Source organism: Carlito syrichta, unplaced genomic scaffold, assembly GCF_000164805.1.
Source record: "Carlito syrichta isolate Samal-C Ts95f unplaced genomic scaffold, Tarsius_syrichta-2.0.1 Scaffold309080, whole genome shotgun sequence".
Classification (NCBI taxonomy): Eukaryota; Metazoa; Chordata; class Mammalia; order Primates; family Tarsiidae; genus Carlito; species Carlito syrichta.
In genome coordinates, this window is record NW_007253176.1 from 56,827 (window position 1) to 80,004 (window position 23,178).

At 48.6% G+C, this 23,178-nt stretch overlaps 1 long non-coding RNA gene across 1 annotated transcript in view; it reads right to left on the reverse strand.

The window, feature by feature from the left end:
- Positions 1 to 1,242: 1,242 nt before the first annotated feature.
- Positions 1,243 to 23,178, reverse strand: part of LOC110596425 — a 49,306-nt gene continuing 27,370 nt past the window's right edge. The window contains exons 2-3 of the long non-coding RNA XR_002482450.1: positions 16,948 to 17,011; positions 1,243 to 1,533 (exon numbers count right to left, since the gene is read on the reverse strand). This is a non-coding gene — a long non-coding RNA (uncharacterized LOC110596425). The remainder of the gene's footprint in view (positions 1,534 to 16,947; positions 17,012 to 23,178) is intronic.

Below are 23,178 nucleotides of genomic sequence, written 5' to 3' on the forward strand. Positions count from 1 at the left end.
GGCTTCCTTTGCTTCTGAGCCCAGAAGTTGGCTAAGTCAGAAGCTCATTAGATGCTTGACACTGACCCAGGCCATGCCCCAAGCGAGTATCTAGATTGCAGGAGCCTCCTACCACTGCTTCATCTGGCTTCCATGCCTCTGTGATCACATCAGTTAGAAAACGTGGTCCCTGTGGTCTCCTTTGAGCCAAGTGGCCTGTATCATTCATTCTCATACCACAGTGCCCTCCTGGGCCATTCTCCTTTCACCCTCACCCAAAGGCTGGTTCCATCTCTCATTGACCTTCCATGGCCCTGTTACAGTCGAGAATCAGTGCCTCCCCACCACGACACACTCCTAATCTTTGTGCTCCTCTAACTTCCTTTTGCTACAGCCGCCAGCCAAAGAGCCCACAAATGCCCCTCTGCTTGGCTGTGGAAATCTCTTGTCACCAAGGTCTCCCATCCTCACCTTGACACAAAAAGAAACCTGGTTTAAGACCTGCTCCTGGGCACTCTGAATTAGCACTCTGAAAGAGCCATTGTTTGAAAATGGCTGCTTCCTTGGCAACAAGAGAATACTAGTAGGTTGAGGGAGCATTAAGGAGCTACTTCTCATCTTCTAGTTGCCACCCTCAGAAATCAAAAAGGACCAGACTGTCAGCCTGTGAGGAGGGAAGAAAGACCCAGGCTCAATCTAAATGATAAGAATAATGTGTGGCCTGCTGTGGCATGGTACTAAACTCATTGATATTTACCTTCTCATCTGCTCTTAGTAAGATCTCCATGAGTTAGGCCGAACAGATATTATTACTATCCCCATTTTACAGGTAAGGAAACTGAGACTTGAAAAATTCAGACACTTACCCGAGGTCACACAACCAGTAAGGATAGAGCCGGAATTTGAATCCAGGTCTTTCTGTTTTTAATTCCCATGCTTACCCCACTTCCTTCCACATAAAGGGCGAGGACAAGGAAGCAGATGGCATGCACTCTTCTCAGGTGTGCAATGCTAGACAGAAACAAGCAGGTACTAATTACAGTGAATGGAGGAGAGACAGTATTACTTACTGACTATACAGATTATAGGAGCTGGGTGTGCAGCGGGTAGGAGTAAGAGCCACAGTGTGGTCCTGGGACATGTGGGAGTAGTACTGAACTAGCAGAAGAGCCAAGGCTGAGGAGTGTGTACATCACCATTCCAGAGCTTGAAGGCCGTTGCCTGGTAAAATCCCAGCTCTTCCAGCTGAAACCAGCCTCAAGGAGTCATCCGGTTTGAGCCCTGCTTTCTAATGGCAGAGATACCATTATCTCCATTCAACTTACAGCGAGCAGTGGAGGGGGATGTAAACCCAGATCTCCTGATTTAGGGTAGGACTGGATGAGGAGTTACTGGAAGATGGAGGGCCATCGTTCTCAGGGCCCTCCCCTAGAGCCAGGGAGGTGAAGATGGAGAGTCCATGGACTTCTATGAATTGTTGACAGATTCTTCCATGTACACATACTCGTGAAAGTTTCCAGAGATTTACGAAGATTCTGACATGGGTCCAAAACTCTGAAAGGTCAAGAACGACTGCATTAGAGGATCCAGGAATCATACTCATAGCTGCAGGATTTGAGACTAGAGTTGGGAGTTGCCAAGGGAGACAGAGCCACCCACAACAATTTGAGCGTCTGTTGAGGAGATGAGACTGATGAACATCACAATCTCTGCACCTAAATGAGATTCAGGTGAACATGTATAGACATGTCCTTGCTTTTTTATTTATTCTTTCTTTCTTTCTTTTTTTTTTTTTAGAAATAAGGTCTCACTCTTATAGCCCAGGCTGGAGCACAGTGGCATGATCACTGCAGCCTCAAACTTCTCGACCTCAAACAATCCTGCTGCCTCTACCTCCTGAGCAACTGGGACTACAAGCTCGCACCACCATGCCCAGCTCAGTTTTAAATTTTTTGTAGAGGTGGGGTCTCACTATGTTACCCAGTCTGGTCTTGAACCCCATCCTCAAGTGATCCTCCCGCCTCAACTTCCCAAAGTCCTGGGATTACAAGTGTGATCCACCATGCTTGGCCAATGTTTCCTTTGAAATAAGGAAAATGAAGTGATTCCCAGTGTTTTCATTTGCAAAGCAAGGGCTCCTGTATCTACTCTTAACATTCAGTCAAAGCTTGAAGGTTTCAGCCCATCAATACCTACAAACTTCCTGGAACTCTGCTATACTCCCCCATATCTGCTTCATGGGTCTCTGACCCCTGAGAACCACATTAGAGCTCACCCAGTCAGTCAACAACACCTGTCTGACCACTATGTTCCCAGAGAGAGCAGAGGGTTCAGCCAAGTGCATAGGAAACCCAAGTGCATAGTCTAAAGCCCTTCTCCTCTTTAATCCTGGGTAGATTGGCATCACCCTTCCTGCTCTGTTTCTCCTTTATGCCTCCTCCCCAATTCCTCAACCTCTCCAACCCCCCGTGCCCACGTGCATGTACATGGGCCTTGTGCACACGTGCATGTACATGGGCTTGCACAAACACACACAACTTTGTAAATGTCATGTGCAGCCCTACTCCAATCCCCCATTCTACACACCATCTGCCAGAAGTTATTTTAAGCACCTAATAAAACTGTTTTAGAACAAATCCTGGGGTGTTCTGCCCTTTGCTTCCCTGGGGCAAGAGAAACTGAGTTCCAGATGGAGCTCAGTTTTGCTGCCAAGTAGAGAGGAGGACAAAGAGTCTTAGTAAGAGACCCCAGTGAGCTCCCCACTAGCGGTGGGACATGTCTCAGCTTAGTAGTACTTGTCATCCCTGTCCCCTTGGGCTAATAATGAAATCTCTCCACCCCATCCGTGAGTGGGGGCCACCGGTACCTTACTCAATGGTTCTCAAACTCTAGCGTGTATCCACATCACCTGGAGGTGGTTGAGACAGATGGCTGGGCCTCAACCTCAGAGTTTCCAATTCCCAAAGTCTGGAGTTGGGCTTGAAAATCTGCATTTCTAACACGAGTTCCCAAGGGACTGCCAGTTCAGGGCCCACACTCTGAGAATCAGCGACCTAACACACAGCACGAACTTGTTGAAAGGATTAAGTGAGAAAATATGCAAAGCACCTGGCACGTAGTCAGTTAGTGGTTCTCAACCTTGGCTGTGCAATAGAGTCACCTGGGAGCTTTAAAATCCCGATGCTCAGCACCGCAGTCCAATTAAATCAGAGTCTCTAGGGGTGCAATACATACATTATGACTTTTTTTTAAAGCTCCCAGGTGACTTAAATGTGCAGCCAAGGTTGGAGTCACTGTACTAAGTGCTCAAGAATCTTGCAACGTCCTTCATGAGCTACCCAACTGCCCCTCTTTTCAGGGTCTCCCTCCCTCCTTCTTTTCCCAGGGTCCTATCTTCTGCTCTGGCTCCCTTGGGAAGGCCTGAGGAGAAACTTAACCTTGGCTTTGGCTTCTAGAGTGGGTGCCGAGGACCACATGGAAGATGAGAGCTAGTTCATTCCTTCAGTGGCTCACCCACTCAGTCAGATGCTCCTTCTCTTGCTCTTCATTGACCATCACAGCGTCTAGGAGGTGCTTTGGGGATGCAGCCATGAGTAGAATCCAGCCCTGCCCTCATGAATTCGTAACATAGTACAAAAGATGTAGAATGATAGACCTCTGATTTGGAAGGGTTCTCCAGTCCCTCTCCCACCGCCACAGAAGATATCTTTACAACCTCCCCACCATCTTGTCCCAGCATTAATACTTTAAGTGACAGGATGCTCATTTCTTCACAGGGCAGCCCATCCAACTTAACAGTGCTACTTGTTAGCGAGGCATGGTGGCTCACGCCTGTAATCCCAGCTCTTTGGGAGGAGGAGGCCTGAGCCCAGGGGTTCGAGACTAGTCTGGGCAACTTGGTGAAACCTCGTCTCTACAATAAATAAAAAAATTGGCCAGGCATGGTGGTGCATGCCTGTGGTTCCAGCTACTTGGAAGGCTGAGGAGGAAGGATTGCCTGAGCCCAGCAGGTCAAGGTCGTGGTGGCTGTGAGTGTGCCACTGTACTCCAGCCTGGGCGACAGAGTGAGACTCTGACTCAAAAACAAAAACAAACAAACAAGCTACTTGTTAAAAGTTTCTTCTTTAGACAACTAGAACCTACTGTCCTGGAACCCCCACTCATTAGCTGTAAACTCCGGAAGCACCTCATCTTCCCTCTCATATGATTGGACTGCAGCTATGCAGAGACTCCTTCCATGGGAGGGAGAACATCCAACCTGAAATCAGGGGGCGTTCATAATTAGCATCCGAGTGTCAGAAGGGCAGCGCAGAGGTCCTTCCTATGAATATTTTCTCTCCAGCTCCCACAGGTTGTGCTGGGAAGTGAAAGTCAGCATCACACAAAAATATTCGCTAATGAACCAACCACACTTTAACCTTAGCCCCAGCTCAACCCGACCCAACCCATTGTGCCAAAAGTCTTTGTCAGTCTCTGCTGGTCATGAGTGGCTACTACCATACAAATATCGTACAAACCAATTGTAAAGTGAAATTACATATCTTGCCCCCCACGCAGATTTTTTTTTTTTTTTGAGTTGGAGCCTCACTCTGTCGCCCAGACTAGAGTGCAGCGGCTGCTCCCGGCCACCGCAGCCTCAACCTGCTGGGCTCCCGTGATCCTTCCGCCTCAGCCTTCCAAGTACCTGGAACTACAGGCGCGCGCTACCACACCCGGCTAATTTTTTGATTTATTATAGAGACAAGGGTTCACCAAGTTGCACAGGCGAGTCTCGAACCCATGGGCTCAGGCAATCCACTCACCACAGCCTCCCAAAGTGCTGGGTTTACAGGCTGAGCCACCGAGCCCGGCTGCAGATTTTAGTGAAGTTAATGAAATTGATGTTGGAGAAGTGCTTGAATCACCCACAAAGCCACTGAAAAAAATGAGAATCTGGGGGGACCAATTAAACTGAAGAAGAGAAAAACGAACAAGCATCATAACACATAGTTACCGCTGACATAAATGATGTATCAAAAATTAAGAGAGGTCTATGGGAAATGGATGAAGCACTGCAATATTTTTACAAAACAAAGACCTTCTTTAAGATCATGCTACAAAAGTCAAACAAGAAATGAAGAGTGTCTCTCTCTAGGAATCGGCCATTTGGTTCAGGAATCCAGTCTTTTTTTTTTTTTTTTGAGTCAGAGTCTTACTCTGTCGCCCAGACTGGAGTGCAGTGGCCGCTCCCAGCCACTGCACCTCGACCTGCTGGGCTCCGGCGATCCTTCCGCCTCAGCCTTCCAAGTAGCCGGAGTTACAGGCATGTGCTACCAGGCCCGGCTAGTTTTTTGATTTATTGTAGAGATGAGGTCTCGCCGCCCAGGCAGGTCTCGAACCCGCGGGCTCAGGCAATCCACTCACAGCCTCCCAAAGGCGCGGGATTACAGGCTGAGCCATCGAGCCCGGCAGGAATCCAGTCTTACCCAATGAAGGAACTTCCATAGATGAAGGGGAGCATAGATTAAAGGTTCAGAAGAGGAGGCCCAGTGAAGACTAGAATGGTTATGAAGAATTTGCCAAGGAGAAGGGACTGGGCTTGGTTTTTTGCTTTGTTTTGTTTTCTTTTTTTTCAAGACAGAGTCTCACACTCCACCCAGGCTGGAGTGCAGTGGCACAACTCCTAGACTCAAGGAATCCTCCTGCCTTAGCCTCCCAAGTAGCCTGGCTAATTTTTTATTTTTATTTTTTACAGAGACAGGGTCTCACTGTGTTGCCCAGGCTGGTCTCCAACTCCTGTTCTCAAGTGATCCTCCTATCTTAGCCTCCCAAAGCCGTGGGATTACAAGTGTGAGCCACTGTGCCTGGCCAGGGCTTGTTTTTGAAGGGGGACGTAAACCCACCATCCTACCCACTGCTGTCCTCCTGCCTGCCACATATAGTCAAGAGAGGTCCAAAAAGCTACATCTAACATGCCAACGAACATGAGGAAATTAAGTTGTGATGTGTCTAGTCAAGATCTCAGGAACTTAGACGTGGAATGGACCGGGCCATGTGGCACGGGAAGGTGGAGGGCTATGGGGGTCCCCTGAAGTGAAGGAGGAGGGCACATCTGGAAAGCTACTCGAGCCCCTGGGTGCCCTCAGTTCAGCCCATCTGAGTGTGCCACCAGCAGGCCAGCCTGACAGTTCCCACGGGTCTGGCCGCTGGAGCCAGATGGGGGACTGGGAAGTGCAAAGTCATATTTGAGCACAAGGGAAACCAGTGGCAACTAGCAGCTTTCCCTCCACGCTGGCCTTCCCCTGGATGGGCAGGAGAGGTTTCCCACCTGTCATCCCATCCATCCATTCCCCAGCGGGGCCCTGGAGAGACAGAGCAGGTGGGAGGAATAGGAAGACAGCAGTTACGTGGACACGGGACCCCAAACAACATCGTGTTTCCCGCCTCTTACACTGTCCCCCCCACCACAATGTCTGTAGAGAAGAAACAGGCTGAGATTCATACCAAGTGAAGTGTAAACATATGACATATGACAAAGAGGAGTGGAGCAGAGAGGTGGTGTGGGGAGGGAGGTGCAGTTAGCGGACACAGCAGCTGTGATCCTTGGCCATTTGGGTCCCAGCTAAGCACCTAGTGGCTTCTCCTCCTTCCCCCTCCAACTGCCTTTCTGAGTTCTCACTTGTCCCCAGGAAGGGAGTAGAGTTCCCAGGGATCGATGCCTGGACCCGAGGCAACTCTGATGAGGGGAGTCTGAATCGGGGTAGACCTTCTCTTACTTCCTACTGCCCAAAGGAAGGGAGAGCTACTGATACCCCCACCCTACCCTTGCCCCTGATTTGCCTTTTTTTTTTCTTGTCACCCAGTTGAGAGTGCAGTGGCACGCTCACAGACACCCCAGTGTTGACCTGCTGGGCTCCGGCGATCCTTCTGCCTCAGCCTTCCAAGTAGCCTGAACTACAGGCGTGTGCTACCACGCCCGGCTAATTGTTTGATTTATTGTAGAGATGAGGTCTCACCAAGTTGCCCAGGCTGGTCTCGAACCCATGGGTTCAGGCAATCCCCTCACCTCAGCCTCCCAAAGTGCTATGATTATAGGCTTGAGCCACCACACCCGGCATTTTTTTTTTTTGCTTTAAATAATCTGATTTTATTTATTTATATATTTATGTATGTATGTTTGAGTTGGAGCCTCACTCTATCTCCCCAGGCTGGAGTGCAGTGGCACACTCATGGTTACCACAACCTTGACCTGCTGGGCTCAGGCAATCCTTCTGCCTCAGCCTTCCAAGTAGCTGAGACAACGGGCATGCGCCACCACACCCAGCTAATTTTTAAAAATTTTTGTAGACATGTGGTCTCACCATGTTGCCCCAGCTAGTCTCAAATTTCTGGGTTCAGGCCATCCTCTTGCCTTCGCCTCCCAAAATGCTGTGATTTGTGAGCCACTGCATCTGGCCTATTTTTAGTTTTAATCGTGGTAAAAAGCAAACAAACACAAATACACACAAAATTCATTATCTTAAAATCATTTTTAAAAAATGTTTGTTTTTATTTTAAGCTGGGGTCTCACTCTGTTGCCCAGGCTAGAGTGCAGTGACACAATCACAGCTCACCGAAGCCTCGATCTGCTGGGCTCAGGTGATCCTTCTGCCTTAACTTCCCAAGTAGCTAGGACTACAGGCACACACCACCACGCCTGGCTAATTTTTTTACTGTTTGTAGAGACAGGGTCTTACTGTTTCCCAGGCTGGTCTCGAACTCCTGGGCTCAAGCAATCTTCCCACCTCGGCCTCCCAAAGTGCTGAAATTACAAGTGTGAGCCACCCTGTGCCCAGTCTCTTAAAACAATTTTTAAGTGTACAATAGTGTTAGCATGTTCACATTGGTGCTAACCAATCTCCTGAACTGTTTTCATCATGCAAAACTGCAATTCTGTACCCATTAAACAACAACTCCTCCGCCCCTCAGCACCCAGCCCTGACAACCACTGTTCTATCTCTGTGAATTTGACTATTTTAAGATACTACATATAAGTGGAATCATGCAATATGTGTCTTTTTGTGACTGGTTTATTTCACTTAGCATAATGTCCTCAAGCTGCATCCCTGTCGCAGAACATGTCAGAATGTCCTTCCTTTTTAAGGCTGAGTAATATTCCATGGTATGTATATACTACATGGTGTTTGTCAGTTCATCTGTTGATGGACACTTGGGTTGCTTCCACCTCCTGGCTACTGTGAATAATGTTGCTATGAACATGGGTATACAAATATCTCTCAAGACTCTGTTTTCAGTTTATCTGGATATATACCCAGGAGTGGGATTGTTGGATCGTATGGTGAGTCTATTTTTAATTTTTTGAAGAATGGCCATTCTGTTTTCCATAGCGACTGCATCATTTTACATTCCCACCAGCAGTACACGAGGGTTCCCATTTCTCCATCCTGCTTTGCTTTTTAAAGGGTCTTTGAGAACTAGGGGGCTCCCCGGCACCTCTGGACTTGAAATGTGAGCCCAGGACCTCAGGAGGGTTTGGTCGACAGTCATAGGCCTTCTCTGCTTTCTCTTCAGAGCCCCTTATTTCCATTTCTGGAGGAATCTCATGGCCACAACTCAGCCCTTGAGGAGTCATGCCCTCCTGCCAGTCCGGGAGGAACTAAGAAAACAAGGGTTTCCAGGTCAATGCGGAAAACAAGCACCCAAGAGCAATGGTCCCAGACACAGGTCCCCCTGCAGAAGCACTCCGCGACGAGGCAGATTTGGGTTGAGGAGAGTGGGGGGCTGCCGCCCCCTCCTGAGCTGGCTGCATGGTCTACACCAAGGCCAAGGAGACAAGGGAGGGGAGGCTGGGCTGAGGAGAATGGGAAAGGAAGTCCAGGCCACTGTCCCCTCTCCCCCAGTCCACCACGACAGCCTCCAGCCTGACTCTTATTTTGTGGTGAGGAGTCAGCAGCCAATAGGTTCATACAAAATGCCAAGTCTGACCCTATCACTTCCCTGCTTAAAACGGCTTGGAGGCTCCTTACTGCCTTAGACTAAAGTCCAGACTCCCTGATGCTCAATTACAGCCTGTCATGACCTGGCTCCTGCCTCCTTCTCCAGTCCCCTCACACTGGGTCTCTCCCTTCACTCTGAGATCCAGCCACACATCAAATACGTTTGAGTGTAGACAGAGACCGCACTCCCTGTCTCTGTTGGGCCTCGAGCACAACGATCTCTCAGCTTGAAACATTCTCCCCACACCTCCCTCCTTCCCATCCTCTTCATTTAGCTAGCTCCACTCATTCTATTGGTCTCAGCCTAGATGTCATTTCCTCCAGGAAGCCTTCCATGACCTCCTCCAATTCTGAGTCAGGACCTCTTCTTGGTGTTACCACAGGACTTACACTGGGTGAGTTCCCTATTGACTTGACTGTATTCCTAAAATACTAGGTTCCATAAAGAGAACAGAGTCTTGTTCACTCTTTTCTCTGGCATCTAGAACACTGCCTGGATTCATGTAGCTGCTTATTAGAAGCTTTTTTTGAAGCCTGGCACAGTGGCTCAAGCCTATAATCCCAGCACTTTGGCAGGCAGAGGCGAGGGGATTGCCTGAGCTCAGGGTTCGAGACCAGCTGGGACAACCTGGTGAGATCTCCTCTCTACAATAAATCAAAAAATTAGCCAGGCATGGTAGCATGTACCTGTAGTTCCAGATACTTGAAAGGCTGAGGCGGAAGGATGGCCTGAGCCCAACAGGTCACGGCTATGGTGGCCATGAGAGTGCCACTGCACTCCAGCCTGGGCGACAGAGTAAGACTCTGACTCAAAGCAAATTTTTTAGAAAAGGTTTTTGAGGGGTAAATGAATGCATGAGTGGATACATGCAGGACAGAATCATCAGGCTGATGACCTGGGAGGGATGGGTGACTCTCAGACGTCCACCTCCCCTCCCACCCACAGGATCACAGAGCACTCTGACATGCCACCATGTCAAGTTCAAAATCAGTCACGCCTTTTGACTTCTATCTTGTCCTCTGGCTTTTAATGTGTCCCCAAAATTATAGAAAATAAGGGTAGGCAAAAATAAAAGGGGGGGCAGGAACCATACAAATAAAACACAAACTGGCCAGGCCGGGTGGCTCATGCCTATAATCCCAGCATTTTGGGAGACAGAGGTAGTAGGATTGCCTGAGCCCGGGAATTCAAGACCAGCCCGTGCAACATGACGAGACTTCATCGCTACAAAAAAAAAAAAAAAAATTAGCCAGGTATGGTGACATGCGCCTATAGTCCCAGCTTCTCTGGAGGCTGAAGCAGAAGGAGCGCCTGAGCCCAGGAGGTCGAGGCTTCAGTGAGCTGTGATCATGCCACTGCACTCCAGCCTGGGTAACAGAGTGAGACCCTGACTTAAAAAAAGGAGAGAGAAGCCGGGCTCGGTGGCTCAGCCTGTAATCCCGCGCCTTTGGGAGGCTGAGGTGAGTGGATTGCCTGAGCCCACGGGTTCGAGAGCCGCCTGGGCAGCGAGACCTCATCTCTATAATAAAATCAAAAAATCAGCCGGGTCTGGTAGTGCATGCCTGTAATTCCGGCTACTCGGAAGGCTGAGGCGGAAGGATCGCTGGAGCCCAGCAGGTCGAGGCTGCGGTGGCCGGGAGTGGCCACTGCACTCCAATCTGGGCAACAGAGTAAGACTCCAGCTCAAAAAAAAAAAAAAAAAAAAAAAGGAAAGAGAAAAGAAAAAGAAAGCAAATCCTTGGAAAGCTGCTCCAAAGCTCTGGATCATTGATATGTTTAAATTATCTGGTTTTCCCCTGCCCTGAGATGCTGAGTAATGAAGAGTGTATAGTTTCTTCAAGCCTCTCCCTGACTTCCCAGCTTCTGACCAATGATCATGTTCTGCCCTTCAGTCCTCACCATCTTCCGCCTCCTCCTCCTCCTCTTGCCAGGAGACAGCTATGATCTGTGGACTTCTCCCTGGGAGCCAGCCCAACCCAGAGGCCCAAGGAGCCACAGTGATATATTGGTCCAGGCTGGGCTCTAATTGGCTATTCCCCAGGGAGCACAGAGACTTAGCAAAACAAAAATCTCCCCTCTAGCATCCTGAATCTTTTCCTGCGGCTGATAAACAGCAAGTCCCTGAACTGGGAACATTCAGAAGGGAAGAGCAATAATTATGGGGAGAGGAGGAGGTGGGTAAGGATCTATCCACAAGTGCCTGCGCTCGCCCCAGGGAACCAGAGCTTGTACATTCTGGGAACACAAAGCATTAAGGAATTTTATGTAAGTACTATTGTCATGTCATTTCAACCAAAAGCAGCATGCAGGAGCCCAACGAACCTCTATATCTATCAACCCTTCCACTCCCGTGCCATCCCCGAGAGGGCAGGGGCACAGGCCGGGTCTCTGCCCCACTGGAGCTATTGTTATTAAGCTCATACCCCCACTTCTTTATGACATTATTTCTTTGTTTCTTCATTTGTTTGTTTTGAGTCAGAGTCTCACTGTCACCCAGGCTGGGGTGCAGTGGCACACTCACAGTCACCACAGCCTTGGCCCACTGGGCTCAGGCAATCCTTCCACCTCAGCCTTCCAAGTAGCTGGAACTACAGGCATGCACCACCACACCCGGCTAATTTTTTTATTTATTGTAGAGACGAAGTCTCGTCATGTTGCCCAGGCTGGTCTCAAACCTCTGGACTCAAGCAATCCTCTTGCCTCCGCCTCCCAAAGTGCTGGAATTATAGGTGTGAGCCACCACATCTGGCTATTACATTATTTATTACAAGACAGGTGTTTTGTGCATTTTATCATCAATCCCTCCAACAATCCCAGGAGGAGAGGGGAGTTGTTTGTTTAATCTAAAACAGCACACAAATTTAAGTCTTTAATAGTCAGAACTATTATTCGGCATTAAGTCCATAATACCATCATTTGGTTTAATTTTTGTTTTTTAATAGTTTTTTATTTTTAGAACAGTTTTAGGCTCACAGCAAAACTGAGCAGATGGTACAGAGTTCCCATACAAACCCTGCCCCCACACACTCAGCCTTCCTCCGTCCCCACCAGAGTGGTTCATTTGTTACAACCAGTGACCTACATTGACACATCATTATCACCCAAAGTCCACAATTTATATTTGGGTTCACTCTTGGTGTCCTAAATTCTATGGGTTTGGACAAATGTATAACGACATGACCATTATAGTATCACACAGAATAGCTTCAGTGTCCTAACAGTCCTCTGTGCTGAGGTCAAGAGTTTTAACCTCATTTTATAGACAAGAAACTGAGGTCCAGGAAGTTGAAGTGACTTACCCAAGTCCAGTATTCAAACCAGAGTCTGTCTGGTTCCCAAGCCCAAGGCTTCTCTATCCTCTCGTACCGCTCTCTCCTCTGGCAGGTGGATGCAACATGGCCCTTTAATACCCAACTGGCCAGGACAATGTTCGATGAAAGCCCACGGTCCCTGCCTTAGTCCCCGATGCCTGCTGGACCCCTTCCTGCCCAGGGCTAATCTTAGGCATTGCCAGTGACCAGGGGATAGGCTGTCTGGGATCACTGGACTGGAGATCCCAGGCATGAAGCTGACCTTTTACAGAGAAGATCCTGCCATCCAGTGTCCCCCTGAGCTGGGGCCAGGCTTGGAAGTTCAAGTCCATCCCCCTGACTCCTAGGCCCTATTGTCCAGGGAGCATAGCACGTCCTGTCTGTGCCATCAAGGGGAAGGGCTGGGAGTGGGATGGTTACAAGTTTCACAGTAGTCGTGTGTGTCAGTGTTCTCTGATGCCCAAGGGCCTAGACTAGAGCCCTTTAACAGCATAGCTCTCGGCCCAGGTGGTCCAGCCAGGGCTGGAATCTGTTCTTAAGTCCAGCCCCTATTCCTCCAAAGGCTGGATTTGTCTAGCATCAAGGTATCCCACCCCATGCCACTCAAAAGGCTCTAAATCACTCCTGCCCTGGCACCAGCCTCACCTTCGTGTTCTCTGCTAAGGGACCCTGCCTCTCACAACAGTCATTAAAACTAACAACTTGGCCAGGTGCGGTGGCTCAAGTCTGCAATACCAGCACTTTGGGAGGCCAAGGTGAGAGGATTACCTGAGCCCACGGGTTCAAGACCAGCCCGGGCAACTTGTTGAGACCTTGTCTCTACAATAAATCAAAAAAACTAGCCAGGTTTGGTGGTATGTGCCTGTGGTTCCACCTACCTGGAAGGCTGAGGCAGAAGGATTGCCTGAGTCCAGCAGGTCGAGGCTGTGGTGGCTGCGAGCGTGCCACGTCACTCCAGCCTGGGCAACAGAGTGACACTCCAACTTCAAAAAGAAAACTGACAACTTAAAATGGAAGCTGGAGTGAAGAAACATCAGCGTCCACACCCCCCACAAACTGGCATGTCAGTGCTAATACTTCCTCATGATCATTGTGGCCCCATGACCCACACATTTGCACGCCATTCACAGAGCCTTTTCCCATCCATAGCACAATTCTGTGAGGTGAATGGAGCAGTATTTTCCTCCCCAGTTGGCAGATGGGAAACATGATACTCAGAGAAGTTAAGTGATTTACCCTTGTCGCATAGCTGGGACTAGAATCTAGGCCTTTTTCTTCCACCACACATTTAAATTGCTTTGGTATTAACAAAACAGCACACATTCCTCCAATTAAAACATCAGGCTGCAGAGCTATGTCATTCAGAAACACAAATACCTATGATGAGAGAGAATACAGAAGGATCTTTCCTTGCCATCCCTCCAGGAAGAGAGGTCCAGCCAGGGCATGGCTGTGAAGGTCTCTGAGGATTGCCGCTCTTCCCTCTCTCAATGACCACTCTGGGTCCCTCATAAGAGAAGGACCTGATAGTACCAGGGCAGAAGGCAACACAAGGGGGCAGATGAAGGGTAGCAGAGGCCCACCCATTCGCCTTCTTCCTCCTGGGTACACTGTGGCGCCCTGATCCCTTCCCCATTTGGGGACCTGAGAAGGTCAGACAGAGTATCTAAGACCTTCTCTCACCCTCATTCCTCCCTGTCTGGCAGGAGCTACGTGAAATCTTCACTACAGGAAATCCGAGGCAATTAGCACAAAGTTACATGTGAAGAGCATGTTGTTAGAGAGCAGGAACACCCAGCACACCTGCAGAGCCAAACAGGTCCCGCCACAGGCTGCCGGACCAACTTTTTGGACCCGCTGGGTTTCCACATAGGCGGTCTCCTTATTAACCTCTCAGCACTGGGGTTGGAGCCATCGGGGAAGACCCAGAAACCATCTCATGTGCGGAGCTCAGTTCCATCTGATGGATGGTTTTTCCGGTGAACTGAAATTCACCCAACATGAGAATGGAAAGGCCCAGAAAGATGAGGCTGAGACAGGCACCCAACAGCTGTTCTAGGAGATGACTCTGCTCCATCACCCCGCCTGCAGCTCCAATCTGGAAGAAGCTCCAAGCATCACCCCACACGCCAGGAGCAGCTCCCAGGTCATGACCAACCTCCCTCGGCTCCCTCACTGCCTCGGTACTTAGCTTCGGAGACTAGAGCCACATATGACTCCGGCCAGGCCCCAGGAGCTTGGTTTTCTTGCCCTTTCCTGTTATTTCCTTCTCTAAGCTGAGTTTCACAGTAATTCACCCAAGCAGGCCAGAGCAGTGGAAAAATTTCTCTTGCCAGAAAAGCTAATGCAAGGTGAAATGGCGTTAATAACAGTATAGTGTCTGGACAGGAGGTAATGGTCCTGAAACTCTCTGCACTGGTCCAACCTCACTCTGCCCAGGCTGAGAGCCACATCCTGAGGACACTGGCAAATCTGAGCTTCTTCAGCAAGGGCACCCAGTGTGTGGGAGGCTCTGATGGAACCCTTCTCCACTTGTGGCCCATGAGAGCCATCCGCAGACAGCTATGGAAGGGTTTTCTGGAAGAGGGAGGAGAATAATTCTCAAAAGTTTTAGAGAAAACCTTTAGGACAGTGCATGTGAGTTGCAGGGAGGTCAATTTCAACTCGACACAAGAAAATTTTCTAGCAGCCAAAGCTAACTAACAACAGCACAGGGTACTTTGTGAGGTGGTGAGAGCTCTGTCACAGTATCTATTCAGACAGTACAGCCGGGCATGTTGGCTCACGCCTGTAACCCCAGCACTTTGAAAGTTCAAGGCGAGAAGATTGCCTGAGCCCATGGATTTGAGACCAGCCTGGGCAACGTGGAGAGACCTTGTCTCTACAATAAATCAAAAAATTAGCCAGGTGTGGTGGCACTCTCCTGTAGTTCCAGCTACTTGGAAGGCTGAGTCGGAAGGATCACCTCAGTGGGTTGAGCCTGTGGTGACCGTGAGCATGCCACTGTACTCCAGCCTGGGCAACAGAGTGAGACTCTGACTCAAAAAAAAAAAAAAAATCAGACAGTACAGCAGAGTGTTTGCCAGCTTAAGCCACAGAGTTGGATACACCTGGCTTCAATCCCTCGCTCTGTCATTTGCTAATTATGTGACTTTGAGGAAGTCACTTAAAACTCAGTTTCTTCATTGGTATATATTCATAATAAAATCTCCTCAGCAGTCTAGGTAACTTAGCGAGACCCCATCTCTACTAAAAAAAAATCAAGAAATTAACCAGGCATGCTGGCGCACACCTGTAGTCCAAACTACTGAGGAGGCTGAGGTGCGAGTGTTGCCTGAGTCCAGGAGGTCGAGGCTGTGGTGAACTGTGATCATGCCACTGCCTTCCAGCCTGGGTGACAGAGTGAGAGAGACCCTGACTCAAAAAACAACAAACAAACAGACAGACAGACAAAAAACCTCGTCGGGTTTTGTGGCTGATATGAGATGAACGTATATGAAGTAGAATGTCTCCAATAGTAAGCCCTTGACAAATTGTAGCTGGAATTATTAGAATAAGTAATATGCAGAAGTTAGGTGGGTACCAGTCAGGAATGCCATCAAAGAGACTCCCATATGGTTGGGGAGGGACTAGAAAATCTCTGAGATTCCATCCAACCCAAGGGATACACATGTTCATTCATTTTCTTTTCTTTTTGTCTCATTCAACAAATGAATCTACTCTGTGACAGAAATGATGCTAGGCCCTGAATACACAAGGGAGCAGAGCCTGACTCCCTCTCTCTTCCCTTCCCTCCGAGGCCTCTCTAATCATTGCTTGCCTTCAAGCCCTCCCCAGCTGATCCGAAAGATGAGATGTTGACATGCAGCACACACGCGCGTACACACACTGCCACACGCCCATGCCCTCATCAGCATGACAAACACCGAGCCCTGTGCCAAGCATAAATGTGTCAAGACTTGGCAATTCATTCATTCCTATAGCTGCCTCTGGCTCATGAACCACTTCATAGCTGTCTTCAGACCCTTTTGATGATGCATCCACAGTAGCAAGATCTGTCTGCCATAGCCCAGTTCACCAGGTATCTATTCCCTGAGAAAAAAATTAAAAAGCGTCTGCAGACCCCATCACTACAGAAGTGACTGCTTGGCACTTCTTCATTCCACCAGGAAGGTATGTTCCCGGGGGACAATCTGAACACTTCCATGGGATCTGAAATAACCAACCCGGCAGAAAGCAGAAGGCGGCTTCCCCAGGAAATGGTATCACATCAGGAGCTCAGGGTTGGCTTGGACCTTGGCATGCTGGGCATTCAGCAACAGTAGCCACCAGGCTAGTCTGAGTGCATCCGTGAGGTAAGCCTCTGCCAAGCCCTCAGCTGAGTCCAAGCCTACCTGTTCATGAGCTCACAGAGCAAACCCTGGGTCACTGGAGAAAAAGACTAATAAGCACTCTTGGAGTGGACCATCTTGCCTACCTGATGACGCTTGGTAAAAGTCCACATGGAACATAAATATTCTCATATTCTCTGCCCATTCCAGGAGGCCTGTCCACATCTCTTTTTTCCTAAAACTTCTTTGTCACCAGTTCTTGAATTTGACCCCTTCCACATTTTTGACCATCTGGCCAAACTATTAGCAAAGCACGTGATTCAGCTATTAGCAAAGCACGTGAGCCTTACCTTAGGTCATCTCTCCTTCCAGGCAAGGTGGCCACCATGTTGTGCTGCTCAAAGTACTGGCCACCTGTTTTAGAAAGAAGGTTTCAATTCAACTCTCCAGCTTCTATCATGGCCCTGCTGTCATGGTCTGTTTATATCCCCCCCCCACGCTCCCCCTCCCACAAGTTGGCAAATGCTCCAAGGGCTGTATCTGTGTCTTATCCATCCTTAGTCTAAGAACCTAACACCTGGTCCACCGCAGGCCTCCGGAAAAACAACCAGAATTCCACCCTCCCTGGTCTCCTTGTCACAGCAGCTAGGAGAGTGTTCCCTAGAGATGGGTCTTTTATTTTATTCTATTTGGAATAAGCAAAATTCTGGCCTCCAGACATGGCCGGGGAGACTCTTAGGACTAGAGATGAGCCTGTTTTTCAAGCCTGAAGTGTGAGGGAAAGCAGAACCCAGCCACATTTACCCCAGAAAGCCCACTGGGCTCTTTCCCACCACAAGGCTTTCATGATTGATGTTCCCTCTTCCCCCAGTTCATTGTGTGTCTCTGGCTATTCTCGTTTTGTTTCAGCTCAGATGTCCTCAGAAAGGTCTAGTAGAATGCACACATGATATTTTGGCACACCCGTTACCTGGAACCTCTTCCAGTGGGTCATCACCCAGATCTTGCTTTGGATAACTGCCCCTCCCCCAATGGATTTAGTCCTGGCAAAACTGTCCATCAAGCTTCCCTGGTCTCTATCCTGGTCTGCCCTGGCCAAAGAGTGAGGGCCCTCTGTCCCTGGATAGTAAACCCTAAACAAAGTGTCACAGACACAGAACACTGTAAGCAGGAATTTGCCCCAATGGCCAACCCCTGAAGAGACTATTAGTGCCTGCTGGAAAGATACCCAGAAAAATCCTGGTTCCTATGCCTTCTTTATTCTTTTTCTCTTTCCCTTTGATCCTATGAACTTTCCTTGTCCTTCCAGGAATTTCTTTTTGCTTAAGTTTTCCAGAGCCCGTTTTTGTTTGTTTGTTTGTTGTTGTTTTTTAGTTGGAGTCTCACTTTGTTGCCCAGGCTGGAGTGCAGTGGCATGCTCACAGCCACCTCAGCGTTGAACTGCTGGGCTCAAGCGATACTTCTGCCTTAGTTTTCCAAGCAGCCGGAACTACAAGCATATGCTACCACACCCAGCTTTTTTTTTTTTTTTAATTGTAGAGATGAAAAATCTCCCAGTTGCCCAGGCTGTTCTCAAAACCATAGGCTCAATCCCCACACCTCGGTCTCCCAAAGTACCAGGATTATAGGCTTGAGCCACCATGCCCAGTTGAGAGCCCGTTTCTATTGCTTGTAATGAAGTACACTGATATTAGTGTCCCATCCTCAGTCATTATCTGTTTATTCCCATCAGAATTGAAAATGGTTTTTAAACATTTATTAGTTTACACATTTATGGCCTGTCTCTGCCACTAGAATATAAACCCTGTGTCAGCAGGGACACTTCTGTCTTGCTTCCTACTGTCACCAGCACATAGCCCACACCTGGCACTTAACAGGGATCCCCAAGGAAGGCACCAGTGCCTGTATCTTGCCATGAGGTCCACTCACTCTGAACACAGGAGTAAGAGAGGGAACAAGAGAGGAACAGGAAAGGACCTCTGGACACCAGTGAATAAGCTTCCACCTTTCCAAGGAGGGCAAATTCTAGCTTTGGATTCTAAGCAACAGATTCCAGGACCAGATCTCTCCTCCCCTTTGATCTCTACCAATCCTTCGTAAGTCCCCAGCAGTATCTCGTAAATCTTTAATTACAAGAAAATTGCAACCCAACCAGCGAATGCACGTACCGTGTTGATAAATATTTAAAATTGCTACAGCAGCAGATCTGAAGGGATTAAGAAAAGATATATTGGAGTGACAGTTATTAAACACTAAATCCCAGTAAATGTTACCGAGCAGATAAATAATGCAAACTCCTGACAGCCGCTCGGTTGCTGACAAGACAGGAGAGACATCTGCTCGGGGATGTGGCATTGGGGGAGGCAGCGGGTCCTCACGGCCTGTGCCAGGGGGTACTGGAGGAGAGAGGACAGCCACAGACTTAGCTCCCCACCCCCTGGAGGCGTGCTCCATGTCATCCTCTCCCAGCACCCTATCTCCGTGGAGGGGTGGCGGGTGGAGGCCGGAAGGAAGGGGAAGTCTCCAGGATGAGTACATTTGGAGGGCTCCAGCGTCTGGGCTTTCTGTCAGGGCAGTCCATCAGGCTGCCCCCGCTCTGACTCTTCCCGGCACACTGGCACTGGCCCATTTGTATTGCCACTGTCACACAGTCCTTTAATTCTCTATTATTTCTTGATTCACCATTCACCTATTTCCCTCATGTATGCACTAACTGACTCATCCATTTATTCATACGTTCACTAGTTTTTGCATCCTTTCACGTATTCATTCAATTACTCAGGCACACACTAATTTACTTATTAGTTACTCTCTCGCCAAATGTTTATTGAGCACTTCTTATAGCTTGGGTGATAAAAAGCTGAGCAAGACCCAGGCCTTGCCCTCAAGATCTGAGAGCCTGGGAGAGGGTGAAAACCAAAAATATAAAAATAATACAATATAGTAGGCTCTTGGCATTTGCAGATTTTATACTTGCAGCCTGACCATTCAATAAATGCCCATAAAGGTCTGTGACCTTTATGTGATTTGCACTGTTGTTGACACACAGCTTTGTATTACATATGCACCAAGGCTGGTGTGTGTAAGAGAAGAAGGTATCTGGTGAAGTCTGGAGAAGTCAGAGAAGGTTTCCTGTAGGAGGAGATGCTTGTTCACTAGCTATATGCCAGGCACTTGGCTGTATTAGCTCATTTAGTTATCATACCAATCCCCCAGCCCACTTAAAAGATTAGGAAATTGGAGGTCAGCTCATCCAAGGCCTCAGTAGTAATGGCAAATCAGAACCATAGAATGACTCAAGAGCTTTCTACTACACTCAGCTGCTTCCTGGGACCCCCAGCTGTCTGTCTCTCTGCAGTGAAGAAGAGTGGAAAAACCTCTTCTCCCCCTCCCTTGGGAAAAAGTTGTCATTTATTGGTTCGTGATATAATTCACACTCAGTAAGGTGCATAGATTTTTTTTTTTTTTTTGAGTTGGAGTCTCACTCTATTGCCCAGGCTGGAATGCAGTGGCACGCTCACGGCCACTGCAACCTTGACCTACTGGGCTCAGGCAATCCTTCCACCTCAGTCTTCCAAGTAGTTAGAACTACAAAATCCACAGATTTTAAGTATACAGTTCAATAAACTTGGACAAGTGCATACACCCATGTAACCAACATCTAAATCAAGAAATGGAATATTTTCATCACCGCAAAAAGTTCCCACCACTGTTCTAATTTCTATCACCAGAGGTTCATTTTACCAGTTTTTGAACTTCATATAAATGGACTTAACATGTAAATGACTTGTTTCTCTTCACATGATAAGACGAGGTTTTATTTTTTTTTACTTTTATTGTTTGAGTTGGAGTCTCACTCTTGTCGCCCAGGCTGGAGTGAAATGGCATGCTTACAGTCACCACAGCCTTGACCTGCTGGACACAGGCAATCCTTCCACCTCAACCTTCCAAGTAGCTGGAACTTCAGACACATGCCACCGTGCCCGGCTAGTTTCTGTGATTTATTGTAGAGACAAGGTCTCACCAAGTTGCCCAGGCTGGTATCAAACCCCTGGGCTCAGACAATCCTCTTGCCTTGGCCTCCCGAAGTGCTGAGATTAGAGGCTGAGCCACCATGCCTGGCCAAGACAAAGTTTTTAAAAGGGACTTTTCTAAGAAGTTAAGGGCAATCCCTCAGAAATACCCAACACACAATAAAGTGGCATGGCACCAAGTGCAGGTTCAGTCCTAACCACTCTATAGAAAAGGTTAACTTGGTCGGCACTGTCCAGGACAGCCAAATTCCTAGTTCCTTTTGCTTGCTAACTTTCTGGGGGGGTGGGTGTTAACCACAGAAGCTCAGGGGTTGGATCCCCAACATTCTGGGTCTGGGAAGCCTCTGACCTTCGCAGGGCCTGTCCCCTTCGCTGTTCTCAAGGTGTAAGCACCTGGTTATACTTGTGTGTGCCAGCCGTCTGCTCGTCTCCTATGCTGGTTGGGCCTCAGGTCTCTGACTCCAGCCTCCTGAGTAAGGAAGGCTCACTCCTATCTGGTCTCAAGAGTCCTCCCCTGCTGTTCTGTGCTTGCCTGGGCACACCTTCCTCCTGGTTCTAGGAAGCAGGAATCTAGACTAACTCAGGAAGGCTCAACCTCTTTCATCTCAGTCCAGCAATTCTAGGGGCTTAGCAGCCTCCAAGGCGAACACCGCCTTCTCCTGGGTCTTCTGGCTTCATATCAGCTGCTCTGTGTCTCAGCACTCTCTCCGTGCCTCTTACCTCCATCAAAGCTTGTGATTCCAATCTGGAAGCCCACCAAGTCCTTATTTCCCACATGAATAGCGCCTCTCTTCTCCCTTAAAGAGTAAGGACAACTGTGGCTGGGGCAGTGGCTTGCTCCTGTAGTCTCAGTGACTCGGCAGGCCGAGGCTGAAGGGAATTTGAGCTCAGGAGTTCGAGGCCGCAGTGAGTGATGGTCATGCCACTACACTCCAGCCTGGGTGACAGCATGAGACCCTGTCTCTAAAAATAAATAAATAAAAAGAGCAGGGACACAGACGTGCCTTGAATCACTGAATGAAGTAGCTGGCTCAGGGAACAAATCCTGTCCATTAAGGTTATGATATTCAGGTGTTCCCCAGGGAGGAGAAGAACATTTCCCAAGGCTCCTCAATTATATCCTCACTGTCTGGGAAAATTACTTTTATGTGCTGCAACTGGATAGAAAAATTTCCTGACACAGGTGACTGGGAAGGCTGTAGGAATCCCCCAAGTGTGGGTAACAATGGAGCCCTGATGTGGGCAGGGATAGGGTCAGATGCAGGAATGGGGGCAATGACCTTGGGGCCCTCTGGACACTTAAGAGTCTGGAACTGAGCCAAAGCTGCTGGAGAAGATGGACTGGATCTTTTTAACTGATGTCCTAGACATCTCAGAGGTCACTGTCTGCGGATCAGGCTGGCTCTACCGCAGAAGGTTCCATATTGACACCCCATGTGGCATCCTTCCAACACTCCCCTCAAGAAGGACTCAGACATTGTCCCACCAATTGTTTGCCTCATGCTGCCCATCCCCAGAAGGAAGAAGGGACTGAGGCAGGGTACATGTCCCTGCTCCAGAGTCCATCAGTCAGTCAGTCAGTCAACAACCATCAGGGAGCCCTCAGAGGCAAATGGCAACTTCATTCACTCTGATCTTTAACCACCTGCATTCTCGTACCATTTCCTAATCATCTCTATCTCTATCTTTATCTCTGATGGAGTCATTCATTCAACAGAAATGTATTGCACTGGAGAAGCAATCCAGTACTGTGAAGAACATTAACTCTAGAGCCAGATCATCTGGGTCTGGACCCCAGCTCTTCCAATTACTAGCTCTGTGATCCTGGATGAACTCAACCTCAGATACTTTGTAAACTGGCAATAACTGAATACTCACAGAATTAGTTAAATATGTAAACTGTTTAGGAGGGTTTCTGGGGCAAGGTTCTACAGATGTTTTTGCTATTAAAATAATAATTCCCGAGCCCGCAGGTTCGAGACCCACCTGGGCAACTTGGTGAGACCTCATCTCTACAATAAATCAAAAAATCAGCCGGGCGTGGTAGCGCATGCCTGAAATTCTGGCTACTTGGAAGGCTGAGGCAGAAGGATCACTGGAGCCCGGCAAGTTGAGGCTGCAGTGGCCGGGAACGGCCACTGCACTCCAGTCTGGGCGACAGAGTGAGACTCCAACTGAAAAAAATAAAATAAAATAACAATTAAGGACTGGGCCCAGTGGCTCACATCTGTAACACAACACTTTGGGAGACCAAGGTAGGAGAATCGCTTGAGCCCAGGAGTTTGAGACTAGCCTGGGTAACAGCAAAACCTCATCTCAACAACAACAACAACAAAAATTGGGCCGGGTGTGGTGGCTCATGCCTATGATCCCAGCACTTTGGGAGGTGGAGGCAAGAGGATTTTCTGACTCAGGGACTCGAGACCAGCCTGAGCAACATGGCAAGACTTCACTTCTACAATAAATGTAAAAATTAGCTAGGTGTGGTGGTGCATGCCTGTGGTTCCAGCAGCTTAGAAGGCTGAAGTGGAAGAATCCAGCTACTTG